This window comes from Balaenoptera borealis (assembly GCF_965194805.1).
Source record: "Balaenoptera borealis genome assembly, chromosome: 13".
NCBI classification, from domain to species: Eukaryota; Metazoa; Chordata; class Mammalia; order Artiodactyla; family Balaenopteridae; genus Balaenoptera; species Balaenoptera borealis.
The window spans coordinates 69,356,529-69,379,173 of record NC_138870.1 but is presented as its reverse complement, the minus strand read 5'-3'; the positions used below and the strand labels follow the sequence as shown (position 1 = coordinate 69,379,173).

Genomic DNA, 22,645 nt, shown 5'->3' with positions numbered 1-22,645 from the left:
CAGTAAGTTAAGTGCTGCAATTCTTTGAAAGAAAATATTACAAACAACTCATTTGAATGCTGAATTGTGGGCATTAATGGTATTTATAGTGAAGGCCATGTCTAGTAAATTCCTTGAATTCTTTTGGAAGCAATGTTTGTAGAATTCTTATTAGGAATATGCTTTCTATGAGATTTTAATAGTAGTTCTATTTTTATCTGGAAAGAAATGAAGCTTACGATACTAATTTTCTCATTTAATGGATTTTCTTCCCTTAAATAGGCCCAGTTCTCTAATATGGGGTGTGAGGCAGTTTGCTTTAGCCTGTGCAGAAAAGTGCACTTACATTATGTATGGGAAGAAAAATTCAAGTAAAATATGATTTTAACCTCTCTTTGGGAACTGAAGAAGTCTATTCCTAAATTTTTTTCATATCTCAATTTGGAGGCAGTTTTGCAAAATTAAGGCTTTCAAATTACACATGAACTATTTTCTACGATGTGTCAATTAGTAGGAAAGAACATATTTTTTTAAAAAAATGCATCAGAAAACACAAAGGATATGTTTTTATTGATTTAATAAGTATTTCGTTGTGTGCCTACTCTGTGTTAGGAACTGCTCTAATCACTGGAAAAACTGGTGAGCAAGACAAATGAAATGCCAGCCCTCAGGCAAGTTAAATTTGTGTTTGTGGGAAGATAATAAATAGAAAAACAAATACATATATAACGTAATATCTGGCAATGACAAGTATAATGAAGGAAAATAAAGCAGGGAAAAGGCATAGCGTTGAGTGCATTTTAGACAGGACACTGTCATCTTGAGTAGCAGCTTGCGAATATATACATACGTATGTGCAGCTTTTTACAAGAAAACAATCATTTGAATTTGAAATTTGTTGCCATATATTTATATGTAGTATTTACTCATAATTTTATCTCTCTATCTGTGACTGTATGTTTCCTTTCTTTTCTCCATACTTATTTTTTCTTTCTGATTTTTTAAACACTTGATTGGTATAGCATTTCATTGGTCTTCCCAAAAACAAAAACAAGAAACCCTTCATTTTAATTTATCTTTTCTACATTTTTTGTTTTTTATTTCCTAAATTTCAGCCTCTATCCTTATTATCTATATATTTTCTTTTAAATACCTTCTAATTTTTCAAAATGATATTGAGTTTTCTCTATTCTAGGCTTTTTTCTTAGTAATTATTTCATTGAAATCTACACATTTTCCTTTAAATAACACACTGAACATACTCTCCTAAGCACATTTCAGAGGTAGCCATGAAAGATAATAAACCAGGAAGAATCTTCTAAATGCAAAGCCAGGGGCCATGGAGGACAGTGATAAGGAAATTTCTCTCAGAGAGTAGAACCAGGAGGTGCCAAATGAGCTATCCAAGGAATTACTCCATAGTAATGGAGTAATGGAAATAACGTGTCCAACCATTGTGTCATGTGGTAAAATGCAAGTGTGTACCTTCCCTGTGTTCTTCTTCCCTTTCTGCTGGTGGAAGCAGATATGATGCTGTGAACTGTCACTTCAGACAGGTGGATGGAAACTATATAAGGATGGCAGGGTGATATGGGTCCCTGTTAATTGCAGAGTTGTACACTTACCTTGAACTCTCGATATGGACATTTACATGAGATATAATTTAAATACCCATTTTGCTTAAGACATTGTTTATTGTGGGTCTTCATTACAGCTGTTGAAACTGTATCCTAAGTAGTACCAATAAGGAGGAACATTTCTGGAGGAAGAAACAGAAGAACTGTGGCCCTGGGGCAGAACTATGCTCACTGCTTTAAGGCTGAGCTGTGATTCCTGCTTGGCTAGAGCTCACTGTGCAAGAGGTTGAGACGGAGGAAGTGAGGTCAGAGAGGTGTCAGGAACTGGATGTGTGAAACCTTCTACATCATAGATTTTATTGGATTTTCTCCTAAGGGTCCTGAGAAGCCACTGGAATTTTGAGAGCAAAGGAGTGACATGAGTTGATTTATGCTTTAGAAAATACATGAGGTGTGAAGTCCTATTCTACAGATGTAAGAATATCAAAATTTCTAACTCAAAACAAACAAACAAACAAAAAAACCAAGCATGTCTTTTAGTCTCATAGTAATTTAAGGAAAAAAACAAGAAAAAACAACTGAAGCCTTTCCCCTCACTAGATATTATCTCATTATTGCCGAGGACATCTTTTAAAATCACAAATCTGATCCATTATTTCTCTGTTTAAAAACCTTTGATACTTCCCCAGGGATAAAGACTTTTTGATGTTTTTACAATATACCTAACTGGCCTGGTTTTCTGACATTTCCTCATACTATAACATGGGTACATGGAAGCACTCAGACAATAAGTAACAGTAATTATTGTGTGCCATCTGCCATCTACCGGCATAAATTATGTTCCAAAATAATACCTGTGAACAAGAAAGACAGTATCTGCCCTCGTGGAGCTTAGGGTTTTAAAAGGAAGAGAATTAAAAAGGGGATCATATGGGGAAGGTTTTATTTTCTAAGCCTGGGGGTGGAGGCTATCACTTCTGCTCATGTTCCATTCATTTAGGCATAACGCAAAGGAGTCTGGGAGATGTGACATAGCTATCTATACAGGAGGAGGAGGAGGAAATGGGTGAGCATGTAGCAATTTTTGTCACAATTTCTAATAAATTTTGTGTATAAATGAATGAATAGTGCTTTTAAATTTCATAGGAAAAGGAGGACACATCTAAGAACATAATCTCTTCCTTCTTGTGAAGGTGAGTATTTTCTTGGTGTTTTGTTTGATGGAGTTTTGGGTGTTTGGTTAGTTGAGATATTTAAGTTAGGTAAAGAACGAAGAATGTTCAAGGGCAATTACTTACTGATGGAGACACAAGTAATGTAGACACTTTTATTTTGCTTCCTTTTTCCTGCCTATAATGTAGTCAATGCAAAATTTAAGTGTTAGGGTGGTTTTTCTTCCTTATATACAAATTTGGACTTGGGTTCAATTAGTTATTGTACAGAATTCCTTGTAACCAGAATAAAAAGCTGAATTACAGTCATAAACTGAATGAGTGATGTGGCATATGACAATCTATGTGAATATAATCATCATTTAAATGCTCACAAATCATTAAAGTTAATCTTCCATTACAGCATTACATGATTTCCTTATTCATTCTCTGAATATAATACTAGAATACCTTAATCTTTTTATTTTTAAAAGTTCACTGTAAATTAATCTTTGTTACATCAAAGAAATTATATGTTAAAATCTATTTTCTTTTATACATCTCTAACAAATGTCATTTCCCACATCATAATCACATTTTAAGCTGTTTGAAAACAGGAAGTTTCTACCTGAAATAACCAAATAACCAGGAAAACATCTGTTGGCTTTTTTTTTTTCCTGGAAGTAGTATGTGTGCCTCTCTTTCATGATACTGTAACATTTTAGAAAATAAAATCACCTTTGTGACTTTCTGATGTATGCAAGTGCCATTTTGTCCCTGAGTTGTAAAATAAGTAGGATTATAAATAAGTTTGTTAGTGGTTACTCATACTTGGTTGATTTTCTACTGTTACAGTGAGAAGTTTCAAGGGTCCAAATATATAATTTGATAAAAATAAAAACATCTGAGAACTAGAAGATATATAAAAGTCATCCAGTCAAACATCCTTATTTTATAGATTAGGCAACTTAAGTCTAGAAGACAAAGTAACTGGACTGAGGTCCTAGAACTTCCTAGCAACAAAGTGGAGATTGGCCATACCCACCCATGCTCACAGTCCAAAGATTTCCATTCTCATCAAATTTAAACTTAATACATGTAAAATCCCCCTATCAAATATATATTAACAGTTTCTTTCTCAAGTACATACACATTTGTGTTTGTAGTGAATATATAAAATGGATAAAATCAATATTGATAGGTAATTATATAAATATTCCAATGAGTATTATTTTTTATTCTTTTACTATTAAGATCTCTTAGTGAAATATGTGTGTGTTCTATGGTGGGAGAGGCTTGTGTCTTTGGATGTAGTAAGGGTTAAGCAGGAGCTATTCAGAAAATGAATGTCCCCAGAGAAAATTGTTGCAGTATTACAATTCAGTCACACACATACATGCACCACACACACACACACAAACACGTTTTGAACCAATTGTTGTCTTTTTGGTCAGTGATGTTTATCAGTTACAATTATCACTATGGGTACTTAAGTATCCATCATTCAGTCATTCATATATTCACTCATTTAACAAAAATATATTGAGTGTATACTGTGTGTCAGGCACTAGAGGTGCTTAGTGCAGCTTTTAACAGCCATACAGAGATATGAAGAAAGATATTAGTGTTCTGAACCTACCTACACATTAGAACTTCTAAGGGCTGCGCTATAGATGTAAGGATAAAGTTGAAGCAAAGAGGTCCTTGCTGGGAATTGCAGTTTAGCTTGAATGATGCTAATCTCTGAAATTCGGCTAAGGTGATCTCAGTGTGCCTGTGCCCTTAGGAGACTAGAAACAGTATACCTTAATCCTCTCTAGAAGAAGGTAACATAATTTTAGTATCCAAATCGTTTCTACCAACAATTTCTCAAATACAATGCCTGACATTAAAAGCCTAAACAAGAGGAACCAATGTGGAAAAAATAAAACAGTAAAAACACTTGTAACAGTCAGGCCCTATGATGTTAAGGAAATTGTGTTGGGAAAAGATGTTCTGTTAAGTCTGTGGGAAGCCCCAGTTGGGGAATCACACACAAAAAAACATTCTTGGAGCTCTGAAATAAGGTCATGCCATATACAGTGGATAATTATATTCCTTTTGAAAGGTAGTTTCTGAAATGCATTTGATCCCTGATAGAGTCTCTGACCATAAGACATCAAGTGACCATTCATCCAGAACTGTCCATTGTGAGACATATGAGATCTATCGAGTCATCAGATCAGGCAAGACCAGTACTAACTTTAGAAGAAGGAAGTGCTAAATCCAGATTGAACATGAGCAGAACCCCATAGCACAAGCAATCTGCATGAGCAGGCAGCACAGACCCCCACATCATCTCCCACTCTTGTCCCACTCCCTTCCTCAGCTGATCCCTACAGCCATTAAGGGGATCCCTTATAAGCAGCTGATAGAGAAGAAAAATTCCTGAGCTGTGTTGGCTTTGTATCTGGGGGCAAGTAAAAAATGGAGAGCAGCACAATAGTCTCATTTAGGGGTGGTCTTGAAAGGCATGGTAGGGGAAAATCTTCCCAATAGGTGAACCTTTGCACAGTGCATGTGTGTGGCTCAAGATAAGAGTACATATAGACTCCTGGGCAGTGACAAATGGCCTGGCCTTTTGGTCAAGGGCCTGTAGAAGACGAGAAGCTCAGGAACAAAAAAGGACTGCGGTAGAGGCATATTCATAGATACATGGGAGTGGGAAAAAAGTGTGAAGATTTTTATATCGTGTATTATTCCTGCAAGAGAGCATCTACCATGGATGAGGCACTAAACAAGTAGACCAAGTAGATGAAATAACTCAGCCAGTTGGTATGAGCCAGCTCCTGATACTGGTTAACTTCAGTGCTATACCATGGGTGCATGAATAAAAAAAGTCACTTTGGCAATACTGTAGGCTATTTTTGAGCCCAACAACATGAGGTCTGATTTAGCTAATGAATGTCCAAATTTACAGCAGCAGAGACCATTCTTGAGCCTCTAATATGACACCATTCTAAATGAGGCTTCCTCTAGGAAAGGCCAGCAATTTGATCTGGCAGGAAAAATACCTTTTCTGAGTATGATTTGCCTTTCTTACCTGCAGAGCCTCAACAAATATCACTATCTGAGAGTTTATGGAGTATTTAATTTCTGGCCTAGGATCTCACATAACATTGCGTCAAACCAGGGGACCCACTTTATTGCAAATGAGGACTATGATCATGGGATCCACTGGTTGTATCACATACTGCACCGTGCAGCCCCTTTCTGAGAACTGGAATGTCCTGCTGGAGGCATAACCGAGGCACCAGCTGGGAGTTGATATCTTACAATGACGGGACACCATACTCCATGGCACAGTGCATGTCATGAATCAAAGACCTTTATATGGCACCAGCCATGCTTACTCTAACTCCCAATGGCCCTCTTGGGGAATGTGTGCTGCCTGTACCAACAACTATGAGCTCTGCATGTTAGGGAACACTTTCACCAGGGGACACATGAGAGAAGCATTGAACTCTAAGCTATGACTGCCACGGCACTTCAGGATGTTTGTGTCCAGGGACCAGTAGGCAAGAAGAGGAGTTACCATCTTGCAGGGGTTATATGCCCCAATTATCAGGAAGAGTTAGGGCTGCTGTTACTCAGTGGAAGTGGGGAGAACATTTGGCACCCAGGCAATCTGCTTAGGTGCCTCTTTTGACTCTCCTGTCTGTTGTGAGGGTAAATAGCTAAGTTCAGCATCCCCAACCTGAGAAGATCTTGGTGACTAGGGGCTCAGCCCTCTTAGGATGAAGGTAAGGTCTGGGTTGTGCCACCATATAAACCAGCAAAGGTAGTAGATGAGTGTAAGGGGAATCTAGAATGGATGGTGATGAGAGATAAGTGTCAGTTACTGTGTCAGACCAGCTGCAGTACAATTTGAATTCCAAATAAACAGCAAACTTTTTTTTTTAGTATTATTACAAGCATGTTTTATGCAATACGTATACAAAAATTATTAGGTATTCTGTGTTTCACTTGCTAAAAATGGTAACCCTACCTCTGGTGGACATGGGGTATGCCTGTATGCCTCCCAGATGCCTCATCAAAAGACTTGTCCCCAGTGCTGGGAATGCTGTCAGCAGATGCCTTCAGCTGTTGGCCCTTTTAGAGATTGCCTCAGATACAGAGACTTCAGCTCAACTGAGCTCACAGCCCTCCAGGAATGTCTCGCATCCCATCACTCACTGGAGCAGATAGATAAAAGTCTGGCCACTTTTACCAGATGGGCACAACTCTGATAGGACACTTCAGCTTGAGAGGTCCTGGTGGGGTCAGCTGATGCTGTTGGGCCTCTGCTACATTCAAATACTTCTGCTGCTGAATCCTGCTGCCCCCTTCTCCTTTCCACAGGTGTCGATCCCAAAGGAACTCCCAAATAAACATCCTTCACACACCAAACTCTGTCTCAGAATCTTCTTTCTGCTGGAAGTGAACTGCTACATTCTATTCCCCTGGACTTCCTTGTATAAGAGACAGAAAAAAAAATCTGTCTTTCCTTAAGTAATTTTTTATTGAGATATAATTTATAGGCATTAAAATTCAGAGATTGTAGGTGTAAAGTTCAATTAGTTTTGACAAACATACACTCATGTAACCCACACCGCCATCAAGATATAGAACATTTCCATCAACCAAGAAAGTTTCCTTTTGTATTTTCCCAATCATTTCCCTGACCTCCACAAGAAGCAACCACTGATTTGATTTCTATCACTGTAGATCAGCTTCATTGATTCTCGAATTTAATATAAATAGTCATGAACTATGTATTATTTTGTATCTGGCTTCTTTTATTCAGATTAAGGCTTTTGAGATCCGTCCATGTCATTAAGAGTATCAATATTAGACTTGTTATTGCTGAGTTATTATTCCATTGAATCACAGTGAGTTAATCATTCTCCTCTTAATGGATGTTTCCCACTTGGGGCTCTCATGAATAAAATTACTAGGAATACTTTTATCCATAGATTTATGTAGGTATATGTTTTCATTCCCATTGGACAAATATGTAGGAGTGGAAAAGTGCTGGCCCATAGGTTAAATATGTTTTATTTTTAAAGAAACTGTTAGTTTTCCAAAGTGGTTGTACTATTTTGTATTCCCACCGGCAAGGTTGGAGGTTCTGGTGGCTGTACGTCCTCTCCAACATTTGGTACTGTCAATATTTTTCATTTTAACTACACTGGTGGAAATGTACTGATGTCTTGTTGTGGTTTTGATTTGATTAAATATCATTATTTGATATCCCTGATATCTAATAATGTTGAACACTTTTCATGTACTTATTCACCATTTGTATATGTTTTTTTGTGAAGTGTCTGCTCAAATCTTCTGCTTATTTTTGAAACAGGCAAAAGATAAACATATATATGATGTATATAAGATATACATTATAAATATGTGATATGTCATTTGTCATATACATGTGTTGCATATATTTTCTCCCAATCTGTGATTTACCTGTACATTTTCTTAATGATGGATTTTGATGAAGAGAAGTTTAAAAATTTTGTTGGTGTGCAACTTATCAATTTTTCCTTTTATAATTGGTGCTCTCTGTGTCTTTTTAAAAGCCATATTTATTTTGAGTTCTCTTCATAAGAAGCTAAAATTTGTCCTAGCTGATATGCTTTTTCATAGTAACAAAATAAAATTAAAATATTTCAATTTTTAGTTTAAAACAAATATATATGTTCCTTAAATGTGAATTTCTTTAATTTTTCTTAACCATTTTAGGTCTCAGTTGATAACTGGTAGATGTGAATTCATATTTAAGCATATTTCATCATATCAGAAAAGAAAAAAAGATTTTTAAACCTCATAAAATTTGTATAGCATATTTAATTAACTAAACAATGTATTCTACTATTAGTATAAATATTTGAGGACTGAGTATATAGTCAATATTTTGGAACTGTTTATGTTTGACATACTTATTATATTATTAGTCTTTCCCTATATTATAAATGCTAAATAAATTTTCAACATTATAAATTTTCTGATAATGGTGTGAGTGTGTATGTGTGAGTGTGTGTGTGTATTTGAAGTATGTGCATTTGAAGTGGAAAAATCCACTAAAGATTTTCAAATGAGTATATTTTTATACAATGGAAAAAAATAACTCAGTCTAAGAGTATGTTCATTAGATAAGAAAAGCAAATGATAAGAAAGTTGTGCTCAGTAACATTATGCAGAAGAAATCTGCTTACATGCTAAAAATAGAAGACATGATATTGAGCAGGATAATATTTTCCAGTGATTTATATTCAACACTTGCATTTGTGCTGAAATGGGAGGCACTTACTTATAAAAGCACTAAGATGCCTTTAAGTAAAGCACTGAAGGAGGTTGGTAGTAAGTTAATAAAATACATTTCAAAAGGAAACACTTAAAATTCAATCCTTTAAAAATTTATCTAACCACCAGTTTTTAATTTATAAGGTGACACCTATGGCTGATTTTTAAAATATATAGGGGCTTCCCTGGTGGCGCAGTGGTTGAGAATCCGCCTGCTAATGCAGGGGACACGGGTTCGAGCCCTGGTCTGGGAAGATCCCACATGCCACGGAGCAGCTGGGCCCGTGAGCCACAACTACTGAGCCTGCGCGTCTGGAGCCTGTGCCCCGCGACGGGAGGGGCCGCGATAGTGAAAGGCCCGCGCACCGCGATGAAGAGCGGTCCCCGCACCGCGATGAAGAGTGGCCCCCACTTGCCTCAACTAGAGAAAGCCCTCGCATGAACCGAAGACCCAACACAGCCAAAAAAAAAATAAAAATAAAATAAATAAATAAAGTAGCTAAAATATATATAAAATATCTTATCTCTATGTCTCAATTTCTACAATGCCTTTCTTTCAGTTTTAAAAAAATATATTTTCTGGTGAATAGTTTATTTACACCCATTTTTTCCTGCTTTCTTCTTTTTTGCTATTGTTAGTTTATCTTGAACTTATTTATTTATCTTGTACAAGTTCAAATCCTGGCTCCACTGAGCATCAGCTATGTGAATGTGAACAATTGATTAATATATGACACTGATATAATAATAATGCATAACTCACAAAATTGTGGTGGAAAGCAAATGAAATTATACATGTAACTAGCTTAAAATAGCACCTGGGGCATTTGGTAAGCATTAAATAAATGTCAACCATTGTTACCAGTATTATATATGCATACATATATCTTAGTCTGCTTGAGCTGCCATAACAAAATATTATTATAGACTGAGTGGTTTGAAAAATAAAAATTTATTTCTCACTGTTCTAGAGCCTAAGAAGTCCAAGATCAAGGTGCAACTGATTTGGTTTCTGGTGAAAGAGCTCTTTTTGGCTTACAGTTGGCTGACTCCTCACTGTGTCCTCACATAGTAGAGACAAAGAGAACTCTCTCTCTCTTCCTCTTCTTTTAAGGCCACAGTCTTTTATCTGATCAGGACCCTGCCCTTACAACTTCATTTAACCTTAATTACCTCCTAGATACCTTGCTTCCAGATTCATTTACATTGGGGGTTAGGGCTATGACATGTGAATTTGGGGGGAATACAGTTTAGTCCATAGCAACATATTTATAAAATATCTATCAATTATATTTATTTTATGGAAGGAATCATATGCATATAACATGAATATATGCATATATATATACAAAATATATAAATATTCCTTATAGAAATAAATATATAATATACATTTATATATAGTTTTGTTTATATTTGTATTTAATATATAAAGTAATAAACATAAATATTTCTTATAGAAATATAATTATTTCTACAATGAAAACTAGATTTTTGCATCTATCTGCAATGATATATATACATGTAGCTTATTCACTTTGTTGCACAGCAGAAACTAACACAACATTGTAAAGCAATTATACTCCAAGATATAAAAAAAATCTACAATGACTGTGATTTTTAAAGGATGCCATAAAAGATGCTATTGGAATGCCTATAATGTTTATACAAGACTAGATGACTCACACACCATTTCCTCTTCTTATTTTCTTCTCTTTTTTCCCCCACTTTTTTCACCAACATAGCAGATTGCTATAAATGACAACACACTGGTGAAGAATTGCTGTTCTAAAAATGGGCAGAAGACCTAAATAGACATTTCTCCAAAGAAGATATATAGATTGCCAACAGACACATGAAAGAATGCTCAACATCATTAATTATTAGAGAAATGCAAATCAAAACTACAATGAGATATCATCTCACACCGGTCAGAATGGCCATCATCAAAAAATCTAGAAACAATAAATGCTGGAGAGGGTGTGGAGGAAAGGGAACACTCTTGCACTGTTGGTGGGAATGTAAATTGATACAGCCACTATGGAGAACAGTATGGAGGTTCCTTAAAAAACTACAAATAGAACTACCATACGACCCAGCAATCCCACTACTGGGCATATACCCTGAGAAAACCATAGTTCAAAAAGAGTCATGTACCAAAATGTTCATTGCAGCTCTATTTACAATAGCCAGGACATGGAAGCAACCTAAATATCCATCGACAGATGAATGGATAAAGAAGATGTGGCACATATATACAATGGAATATTACTCAGCCATAAAAAGAAATGAAATGGAGGTATTTGTAATGAGGTGGATGGAGTTACAGTCTGTCATACAGAGTGAAGTAAGTCAGAAAGAGAAAAACAAATACAGTATGCTAACACATATATACGGAATCTAAGGGGAAAAAAAGCCATGAAGAACCTAGTGGCAAGACGGGCATAAAGACACAGACCTACTAGAGAATGGACTTGAGGATATGGGGAGGGGGTGGGGTGAGATGTGACAGGGTAAGAGAGTGTCATGGACATATATACACTACCAAATGTAAAATAGATAGCTAGTGGGAAGCAGCCGCATAGCACAGGGAGATCAGCTCAGTGCTTTGTGACCACCTAGAGGGGTGGGATGGGGAGGGTGGGAGGGAGGGAGATGCAAGAGGGAAGAGATATGGGAACATATTGTATAAGTATAACTGATTCACTTTGTTATAAAGCAGAAGCTAACACACCATTGTAAGGCAATTATACTTCAATAAAGATGTTTAAAAAAAAAAAAGAATTGCTGTTCTATATGCTACTAATTTTTTCATAAAAAATCATATGCTCATATACTTCCAACTTCAAACATAATCTCAAAAATAGATGGTCATTCTCTTCCTGGTGAATGCTGAGAAAGAAAATAAAAGCAGTTTGTGGTGGAGGATGAAAGCAAATAATCACCCAGCATGTGTATTTGGGGTCAAATAAAGGAGTTTTTTCAAAATGATTTCAAAACTGTCCTAACACCTTTGTTTCATATCTGATAGGAATCCAAAGGGGTGCCAGTCGAGCTGAGCTGCTTGATGTGTTTAGAACATTTCTGGGTATGGATGCTGTTAACCCAACAGTCAATGTATCATAAAATTAATTTCCATTCCTAAATTTTTTAAAATAATATTTCTTATTCCTTGGGGTACTGGATTTTTTCTCCATGTGGTTTTTATGGTTAAAATCAAGAGATTAATATAAAGTATTTCCTCCCATGGGCACAGTGGAAAAGTACAAAGTAAAATACACCATACATTAGAGAGAAGAAACATAGGTGATAGCTGGAGGTCTAAAGTCTAGAGTTTTTTATTTTTAAAATGTTTATTGAAATATAGTTGATTTACAATGTTGTGTTAGTTTCAGATATATCTATCTATCTATCTAGATATATATTTATATATATAGACAGATATTCTTTTTTAGATTCTTTTCCAGTACAGGTTATTACAAGATGTTGAGTATAGTTCCCTGTACTATACAGTAGGTCCTTGTTGTTTATTTTATATATAGTAGTGTGAATATTTTAATCCCAAACTCCTCATTTATCCCTTTCCCTCACTTGCCTTTGGTACCCATAAGTTAGTTTTCTATGTCTGTGAATCTATTTCTGATTTGTAAATAAATTCATTTGTATCATCTTTTTAGATTCCACATATAAGTGGTATCATATGATATTTGTCTTTCTCTGTCTGACTTACTTCCCTTAGTATGATAATCTCTAGGACCATCCATGTTGCTGCAAGTGGCATTATTTCATTCTTTTTTTATGGCTGAGTAATATTTCACTGTATATATGTACCACATCTTCTTTATTCATTCATCTGTTGATGGACCCTTAGGTTGCTTCCATGTCTTGGCTATTGTAAATATTGCTGCTATGAACATTGGGGTGCATGTATCTTTTCCAATTATAGTTTTCTCTGGATGTATGCCCAGGAGTGGGATTGCTAGATCATATGGTAACTCTATTTTTAGTTTTTTAAGGAACCTCCATACTGTTCTCCACAGTAACTGCACCAACATTCCACCAACAGTGTAGGAGAATTCCTTTTTCTCCACACCCTCTCCAGCATTTATTATTTGTAGACTTTTTGTTGATGGCCATTCTGACTGGTGTGAGGTGATTTAGACAGAATGAGGTGGCAGAGGAATATGTTTCAGATGAGGGAACAAGATAAAATCCCAGAAGAACTAAGTGATGTGGAGATAGGCAATCTACTTGAGAAAGAGTTCGAGTAATGATCATAAAGATGATCCAAGAACTTGGGAGAAGAATGGATGCACAGAGAGAGAAATTAAAAGTTTTTACAAAGAGTTAGAATATATAAAGAACAACCAAACATATCCAATGTATCACTGAAGACTACAATAACTGAAATGAAAAACACACTAGAAGAAATCAATAGTAAAATAAATGAAGCAGAAGAATGGATCAGTGGACTGGAAGACAGAGCAGTGGAAATCACTACTGCAGAGCAGAAAAAAGAATGAAAAGAAATGAGGACAGTTTAAGAGACCTCTGGAACAACATCAAGCACACTAACATTTGCATTGTAGGGGTCCCAGAAGGAGGAGAGAGAGAGAAAGTGCCTGAGAAAATATTTGAAGAGATAATAGCTGAAAACATCCCTAACATGGGAAAGGAAAGTGTCACCCAAGTACAGGAAGTGCAGAGAGTCCCATAAAGGATTAACCCACAGAGGAATATACCATGACACATTGTAGTCAAATGACAAAAATTAAAGATGAAGAGAAAATATTAAAAGCACAAGGGAAAAGCAACAAATAACATACAGTGGAACTCCAGTATGGTTATCAGCTGATTTTTCAGCAGAATCTCTGCAGGCCAGAAAGCAGAGGCACAATATATTTAAAGTGATGAAAGGGAAAAACCTACAACCAAGAATACTCTACCCAGCAAGGCTGTCATTCAGATTTGACAGAGAAATCAAAAGGTTTACAGACAATCAAAAGCTAAAAGAATTCAGCACCACCAAACCAGCTCTACAACAAATGCTAAAGGAATTTCCCTAGGCAGAAAAGAAAAGGTCACATTTAGAAACAAGAAAATTACAAAATGGAAAATCTCACCAGTAAAGGTGAACATACAGTAAAGGCAGAGTTTTAGATTTTTCAGGAATCATTATTTTTGGACAAAGCAGTTTGTAGAAGGATCTAAATATATATATATATTTTTTTCTTTTTTAATCTGCCCACCATGTATATTTAATGATTGTACTGTAAGGTCAGACTACCTGAATTGTGTCTTGAATTTGCTCCTCATTGCTCTGTCACTTTCTCAGTCCTTCTGCCCTTGGTTTCCTCACCTGTAAAAGAGGAATAACAGTAGTACTTCTGTGTTAGGCTTATTATATTAATCAGTCCTTGAGATTATACCAAGCAGTGTGCCTGACACTAAATAAAACAGTAGTGTTACATATTATTGTTAGCTTATTAACCATGCTTTCTTTACTGGCTTCTCTGTTAAATCTGGTAACAGAGGTGGGTCGGTAATTCCGACGCTGGACAATCAGAATATTCCATTCTTCTTGTTGCACTCATGGGTTTGTTTGAAAATATGATCTGAAATGGACCAATCAGAGTCTCCTGTGGACTTACTTTATTTCTGGACTTTATTTTTCTTAAACTGAGATTCAAGCTTAGGGATTGTACCACTAGTATCCATCTTCCAAGGAGAGCAAGGAGAGAGGGTCTGGGGGGAGGGAGAGAGAGAATCTGATAATACTTGAATATCTAAATCCATTTATGCCAGAAGGGAGCACAATTTACTCCTAGACCATTTAGTTAGTGGGCCATTAATTTTCTACCCTCCTGTCTTCCCTCCTTCCTTCCCTCCCTCTCTTTCTACCTCCCTTTCTCCTTTCTTCCTTTTACTTTTCTTTTTCCTCTCTTCTTTTATTTATGCTGGTTTAAATTGGTTTTCTATCACTTGCCATTTGACCAATACATAATGAAGAAATTATAATAATAATAATTTTAATATAGATTTAAAAGATTTGAATGGGGACTAATGCAGTGCAGACACAGCACTGGAATTTGAGGTAATTGGTTTTTTTTTTACATAATATTGAATCAGTCCTGTGAAACAGTAGGGCATATTGCTTGATAAAAATTATTTATAGGACAAAAATCACCCTAAACATTGCCTGCTTATATAACGAAATTTATCTCGCTTCTTGAACTTATTTCTGCTTATTATGAAGGAAATCATTATGTGAAAACATTTATCCAAGGAATTCACTCTTGTGTATTATACATATTGAAGTTTAATGTCATTAATTGAATTTCAGTAAATCGTAGCTTCTTGTTTAGATGAGAATCAATCACTGAAGAAAAAGTCATTGATTTTCCCCCATAAGCATCAGATTAATATTTACAAAGGTAAAGAATACCAAGTTTGGAATCTTGTAGGCTTGGACTTATGATTAAAAATACATGACATACTTATAGACTCACAACAGCCAAATGGAGTGAGGTAATTATCTGATAACAGTTTTCAAAGAAGATATCTTGGCATTTACCAAGATTCGTGGAAAACCTACTAGGATGATTACTATGGCAGTGAATGCAGAACATGACATTCAAAGTAACTGACAAAGTTCAGTTTTCTTTGTGCACTTGCAAGAAAAAGGACTTAGAAGAAGAAGGCTTACAATGGATCAGATTGAGTATCTTAAAATGTTGCTATCACATAATGGCATATTGGATCTCATTCAAGGCCTCTTCACTGCCACATTGTTTAATGGAATATGTCTGTATGTGCATGGATCTGGCATATGTTCAACACATCCTTGTTAAGCCATCAAGAAAAATAATGGTTTCGTATTACAGGAAAGCAAGGAACCTTACATTTCAGGACTTAACATTTCTAGACTGTCAAAACCTCTTGGTTAGCTCATTGACTTTTCCATATCTCTTTTGTCTTTATTTTATTAAGAAGATACAGTTTCAGAAAATTTTTCCTGATTTTACTTAGAAGAGATACTAAAAATGTTTATAACTCTAAGTCTCATTTATCTTTCAAATCCGAGGTTAAGTTCTACCTACTTCCCAAATCTTTGTCTGATTTACAGTAATCTTTCTTTGTTGAGATCCTCAGATAATTGTAAAGATCAATTATCTTTACTAATTGTTTAGTACTCATTGTTGAGGCCACTGGAGGTGGCAATAGAAATCACATCTCTACCCCACCCAAATTCTGAAGCAATTAAAAAACAAGACAAATGGGGCAGACAGGGGATAAAAAATATCATCTTCATTACTGATAAACTTGATATAGGTAAATGTGTCTTATATCTTACAGGCAAACAAGTTTACTAACAGTGTTCACCAGAATATTATAAATCTATTGTAGCAGAGATACCAGCTGCTTACCAAATCTGCACATGCTTTCAATATTCCCTAGCTCCCTTGCAGTTAAACTGAATAATGTGATGAGTTCTAGACAATGCCCTATGACATATATGGTATGTCACTTCCAGGTTAAAGCATCTAAAAGCTGCTGTGCAATGTTTTGTCTTCACCTTAGCAACATTACCAGAAACTCATATGCTCAAGTGGTACAATGGCAAGACATAAGCCGACTGGATCTCTGACTCATTGCTTGGAAGTGAGTAGCTCTGGAGAGCTGCTGATCCAAGCCGACTTTGATACATGAAGTCACTGAGATTTTGTTACCTCAGCATTGCCTATTTCAACAAAACAAAAACTCATTCCCAGCTAGCTCTGTATACAACTTGTAGAATGGGGCAGCAGAGTGGAACACATTCTTTCTGTAGAGAAAAAGGACAGCAAATGGCTGGGCTAAACATGCCCAGTTTCTTTTCAGCCACTCATGGATCGTTGGTGGGGTGGAATGAGTGAAGAGATGCAATGATAGTGGAGCTCCTGCTACATATAAATAAATATCAAGAGTGTGAAAAAGAGTTCAACTCCCCTAACATCTAGCTACTCTTGTTCTATTAGTCTACTGGGTTTATCTAATAAGCCTGTGGATTACCAGTGTTCCCTTTGGAGGAAGAAGTCATTAGCCTACATGACACTCCTGCTTCTACCTTCATGAGACCACTTCTTCTACATAAACTACTGCTCCTTTGGGTATTTTTCTCAGACCACTGATGGGCAGTACAATTTTGTTGCCGCAAGGCTCTGAAATAGGACAGCTTTCAATATTAAATTAACATTTAGGTCACACTTGTAAAACATTGAAAATTCATTTCCATGTCTATTTCCCTTCCCAGATTGTTCCAACATAACCTATCAGGAGTTCATGACAGCATCAAATGACCACATCAAGCTATTCAAATAATGAAGTCAACATGGAGATACCCCAAATTTCAAAATGAGCCCCTTCATATTATCAATCACTAGGGAGAAGTTGACATTCAAGGAAATTAAATTCTCTTGCATCTTAAACTCAAAAATGTAAAAATGTAAAGAAATTGAAGTTTAATATCAAATACTCTTGTTCCTGGTTGTTAAATTTCAAAGAAATTAAAATCGAACGTTTATCCTTCTCTCTTTCTCTTTTGCATCTGAGCTTGGGGAGATTTCCTGTATTTGGGGGTGATTTTGGACTTTTTCAGCAGCTGCGCCCTAGAAGAACCCAGAAGTTAATTAATTGAATGCCAAGTCTCTAAGTGGTTCACATTTTTAAAGTCCAAATACTTTATAGAACACACATAAGTATACCTCTGCTCCCAAGCCTATTGAATTTAGAAAACTAACCATTCCCCATTCAACAGAAGTTATTTCAGGCAAAATTATATTGCCAAGAACCATTAGGAAAGCCTCAATTATTTGAGTGAAGGGGAGTAGAATAGGGAAAGCTTCTACAGCCACAGTTTAGTCTCACTAGGATCCTAGTTAGTTTACACCAGAAACCTGGGATTCATGACTGTGAATCTACACACAATAAGGGAAATTCTCACATTAGCATGTGAATTTTGGCATCATACCATTATCATACCTAGGAACAATATGCTCATGCTTCCTGTTTATGCATGATGAGTGAGGTGTCAGGCACAGTGTCTGGCTTAGTCTGCTGCTATAGCAAACTATCCCACAGTCTCCATGGTTTAAAAAAAAATCTTTTTTTAAAAACATGTTAGCTGCTAGTCACTTTAGATCACCTGGGTCTGTTCCACATTTCTTTTTTTTTTTTAATTAAATAATTAATTAATTATTTATTTTTGGCTGCTTTGGGTCTTTGTTGCTGCACACGGGCTTTCTCTAGTTGCAGCGAGTGGGGGCTACTCTTCGTTGCGGTACACGGGCTTCTCATTGCAGTGGATTCTCTTGCTGTGAAGCGCGGGCTCTAGGTGTGCAGGCTTCAGTAGTTGCAGCATGCGGGCTCAGTAGTTGTGGCTCTCGGCAGACTCTAGAGCTCAGGCTCAGTAGTTGAGTCTCCTGGGCTCTAGAGCGCAGGCTCAGTAGTTGTGGCGAACGGGCTTAGTTGCTCCATGGCATGTGGGATCTTCATGGACCAGGGATTGAACCCGTGTCCCCTGCATTGGCAGGCAGATTCCTAACCACTGCGCCACCAGGGAAGTCCCCACATTTCTTTTTTATTCCAGGATCTGGGCTGAAGAATCTTCGCTTATTTGGAACATGCTGTTCTCACAGCAGAGGGAAAAGAGTAAGAGAGATGGCCACACACACACACACAAAAGAGCAGTGGCTATTAAAGCTGTTGTGTGGAAATGATGGATATCACATTTGCTCACATGCTGTTGGACCAGAGCAAGTGACGTGGCCAAACCCAACATCAATGTGACATATGTATACTCTTACACAGGAGGCACTGCAAGTCTTATGGCAATGATGAGATTCATAATTCACTTACAGAAAGTAGGAGTAATATTTGGAAACAATACAAGCTATTACTACCTCTTCTTTGCAAAATTTAAGAGTCGTAAATGAGGTCATCTAATTGCTGGGTCTCCTTCATCCATTATACTAAATATATCTTAAGTTCCATTTCCTCCTTGAGCCCCATACTTCAGGAGCCTTGTATTCATTAAAATGTGAGTTTTGTCTAGTGTAATAGCATCTACAATCTCTCGTGAGAAGACATTCATTTTCACACGTTTTCAAAACTTCTTCTATGGCTTTGTTTAGGCCCCAAATAAACTAGCTTCCTAGGAAGTTTTATGATAAATTCTTTGACTCATAGTTTTGAATGGTGTATTTTTAGTATTCCAAGTGTATCTTTTGGATATTAACTTCCAATTTAGTAGCATTGTAGTCACAAAATGTCTAATAAGAGTGATATTTGAAATTTGTTGAGAGTGGTTTTATAGTTTAGTGTGTGGTAGGTTGTGTAAATAAGTCATAAGTGCTTGTAAAGAATGTGTATTTCTAATTTGTGGATGCAGAACTCCATATGTATTCATTAAATAAAGATTATTAGTTGTGCTTTTCAAACTTACTATATTATTAACTTCTTTTCTGCATGACTCATCAATCATTGAGAAAGGCATACTGAAATACTTCATTATAATAGTCAATTCATCAGATTCATCCTCTATATTTGCCTTACATATGTTGAAGGTATTTTATCAAGGGCTTTCGGTTTTATAATTGTTATGTCTTCCTGTTCAATTGAATTAGATGGCACATAGCCTCCTAGTAAGAGAGTTCCTCTTCTGGCCTCCTTTGTAACCAGTTGTATCCATATACCCAAGTGCTAACTAATGAGATAGGAGTAAAAATGTAACAACTTATGTTAGAAGGAAGATGATTGCTTTCTCTCTCTTCTTTTCTCTGTTCTGTCAGCCAAGACATGGACACGTTGGTGACCCAGCTTTAGACTCTAAAAAAGAAAAAGATGAACAACACTCCTGATGGTGGTGGACCAATGAAGCCAAAGGACTCTGAGTCTTCTAATGACCTTGTTGTCATTGCTGCTACCTTCCCTGGACTGACTGATCTCTTGCCCCTGGGCTGACACAGGATAAGGCAGCTGTATTTGAAGTCTCACTTGTTTCTGCATCTCAGGCTGTACCCTAACCAAGTTCACTGGCTTAAAGTCAAATTGGTGTGATAGTAAGAGAATCACCCCGACTCTCTTTTCATTAGTATTTTCCTGGTATACTTTTTCCAGCCTCTTAGATGAAACTATGCATTTTATTATATTTTAGGTGTACTTTATAAAGAGCATATAGAATGTTTTCCTCTCCAATATGAGAATCTCTGGCAAGTTCAGTGTATTTAATTTTATTGTTATTGTTGATAATTTTGGACTTGTTTTAACATTATTTTTTCTCTTTTGCCACATTTCTGTGCTTCTTTTTATCATCTATAGTCTTACCTAAAAGCTTAATTTTTTTCTAATTCTTTCTTCCCGTACTTTTGTCAATGATATTGTAATATAGTTTTTAAAATAATGTTTTGATCCAGTTTTGAGTTTTATGGAAATTAAACAGCACACCCCTCAACAACTAATGGGTTAAAGAAGAAATCAAAAGATATCTCGAAACAAAAAAAAGTGAAAACACAACATACCAAAACTTATGGGATGTAACAAAAGTAGTTCTAAAGGGAAGTTTATTGTAATTAAGAAAAGAGAAAGATCTCAAGTAAACTAACACCTCAAGGAATCAGAAAAAGAACAAACTAAGCCTAAGGTCAGCAGAAGGAAGGAATTAACAAAGATCAGAGCAGAAATAAATGAAATTGAGAATAGAAAAAAACCCAGAAAAGATCAATAAAACTAAGTTACTTTTGAAAAAAGATAAGCAAAATTGACAAACCCTCAGCTAGACCAAGAAAAAAGAGAGAAGATAAATCAGAAATGAAAGATGAAACATTACAACTGATACTACAGAAATACAAAGAATCATAAATAGACTCCTATGGACAATTATACACCAACAAAGTGGATAACCTAGGAGAAATTAATATATTCCTAGAAACATACAACCTACCAAGAGTGAATCATAAAGAAATAAAAAACCTGAACAGACCAATACCATAATGAGTAAGGAGATTGAATCAACAATCAAAAACTTGCTCCAAAACAAAAGTCTAGGACCAGATGGCCTCACTGGTAAACTAAACTTTTAAAGAAGAATTAATACCAATCCTCTCAAACTCTTTCAAAAAATTGAAGAGGGGGAAATATTTCCAAACTCATTTTACAAGGCCAGCATTAGAACATTGTGTTTTTAAAACCTTTTCTCACATATTTATGCCTATTCTTTTGCAGACTGTATTTTCCAAAGATGGCCATCATAATATATCCCATCCCACATGCTCTTCTGCAATGTGACCTTTCCACTTCCTCATCAAGAAGTGAGACTCTCTCTCCACTCAAATCTGAGTGAATACTGTGAATGCTTTGACCAATACTCTATGTTGGAAATGACACTGTTTCAATTCTGAGCAAGGCCCTTAAATGGCTTGAAAGTCTTCCACTTAACTACTTCTTGGGATTAAGGTTGTTAATAATTTTTTAGTATAAGTGTGCCTCAGGCAATATTTAGGATATTTTATACTAAAGAAAAATTGTTTGTTTACCTGAAATTCAAATGTAAGTGGGTATCCTATATTTTTATTTGCTGAATATGGCAACCCTACTTGGAAGCCAACAGACATACCAGAAGTGTGATTAACATGAAATTGCCATCCTTGAGCTCAAGCTGAGTGGCCAGAACTTGGAGGATGAGACACCATTTGGAGAGAGAGAAGCCAAGGAGCAATGAGGCAGAAGACATATGAATAAACAAGGCACCTTGGATGTAGCTCCTCCAGCCCCAGTGATTGCAGCTACCAGCTAAGACTTTCTCAGATTCCTGACACACAGAAGTTTAAAAAAAAGATTTATTTTAAGCCCAAAACTTTTGGGGTGGTTTTTTATGTAACAATTAATAATTAAAATAAATTTGAAATTTGAAAAAAAATCCTGATGTCTTTGTAGGTCTAAATTTGTTGTTATTCCTTCTAAATTCTTCTGGTTTTGGCCATCTTTGGTGACATACTCATAGGCGATTGCTTTTAACAGGTGGGAATCCTAAGTACCAGAACTGAAATTATTCTCCTGGAGGGAGAGAGAAAGTTTGCTGGAACCAGGTCCCAGATTTAATGCAGGTGTCTCAGTTTTAGCTCGCAAGAGCTCACCAGAGACCCAAAGTTCAGTACTCTGGTCTAAACAATTATACGAACAACACCCCCTTTCACCTTCACTTACCACTAGCTACTCCCTATTCAGGTTTCAGCTCATGGGTTGTTGTTTTTTCTTATTTTGGACAGAGAGGAGGTAACATGGAGATTTCTCTCAGTCCCTATAAATTTAACAATGTATTAAAAAGTATGTTTTATCTGGAAGTGTTTTTTAGGAGAGAGCCTCTCAGATATCTGCCATACTGCATAATTTCCTTCTGTTGTTTCTTCAGAGATTTTGAAATGGTCCTTATGAGAGACAGATTCATGTTCTGTGGTCCTAAAGGAGCTACACCACTTCCTTGGTGGCTGTGAGGGAGCCCCAATTCCATAGGAGCATTGATAACCCTCTCTAAGACCCAACAGGATAAAAAGTTTGAGAAGAATTTTACTTTTTTAA

At 36.2% G+C, this 22,645-nt stretch overlaps 1 long non-coding RNA gene across 2 annotated transcripts in view; it reads right to left on the bottom strand.

Annotated features, from left to right (window-relative positions):
- The window catches only part of LOC309609378, a 362,595-nt gene that overhangs the window by 5,457 nt on the left and 334,493 nt on the right, over nt 1–22,645 (bottom strand). For both annotated transcript variants that reach the window (XR_014233391.1, XR_014233392.1), the window contains one exon: nt 14,319–14,390. This is a non-coding gene — a long non-coding RNA (uncharacterized lncRNA). The remainder of the gene's footprint in view (nt 1–14,318; nt 14,391–22,645) is intronic.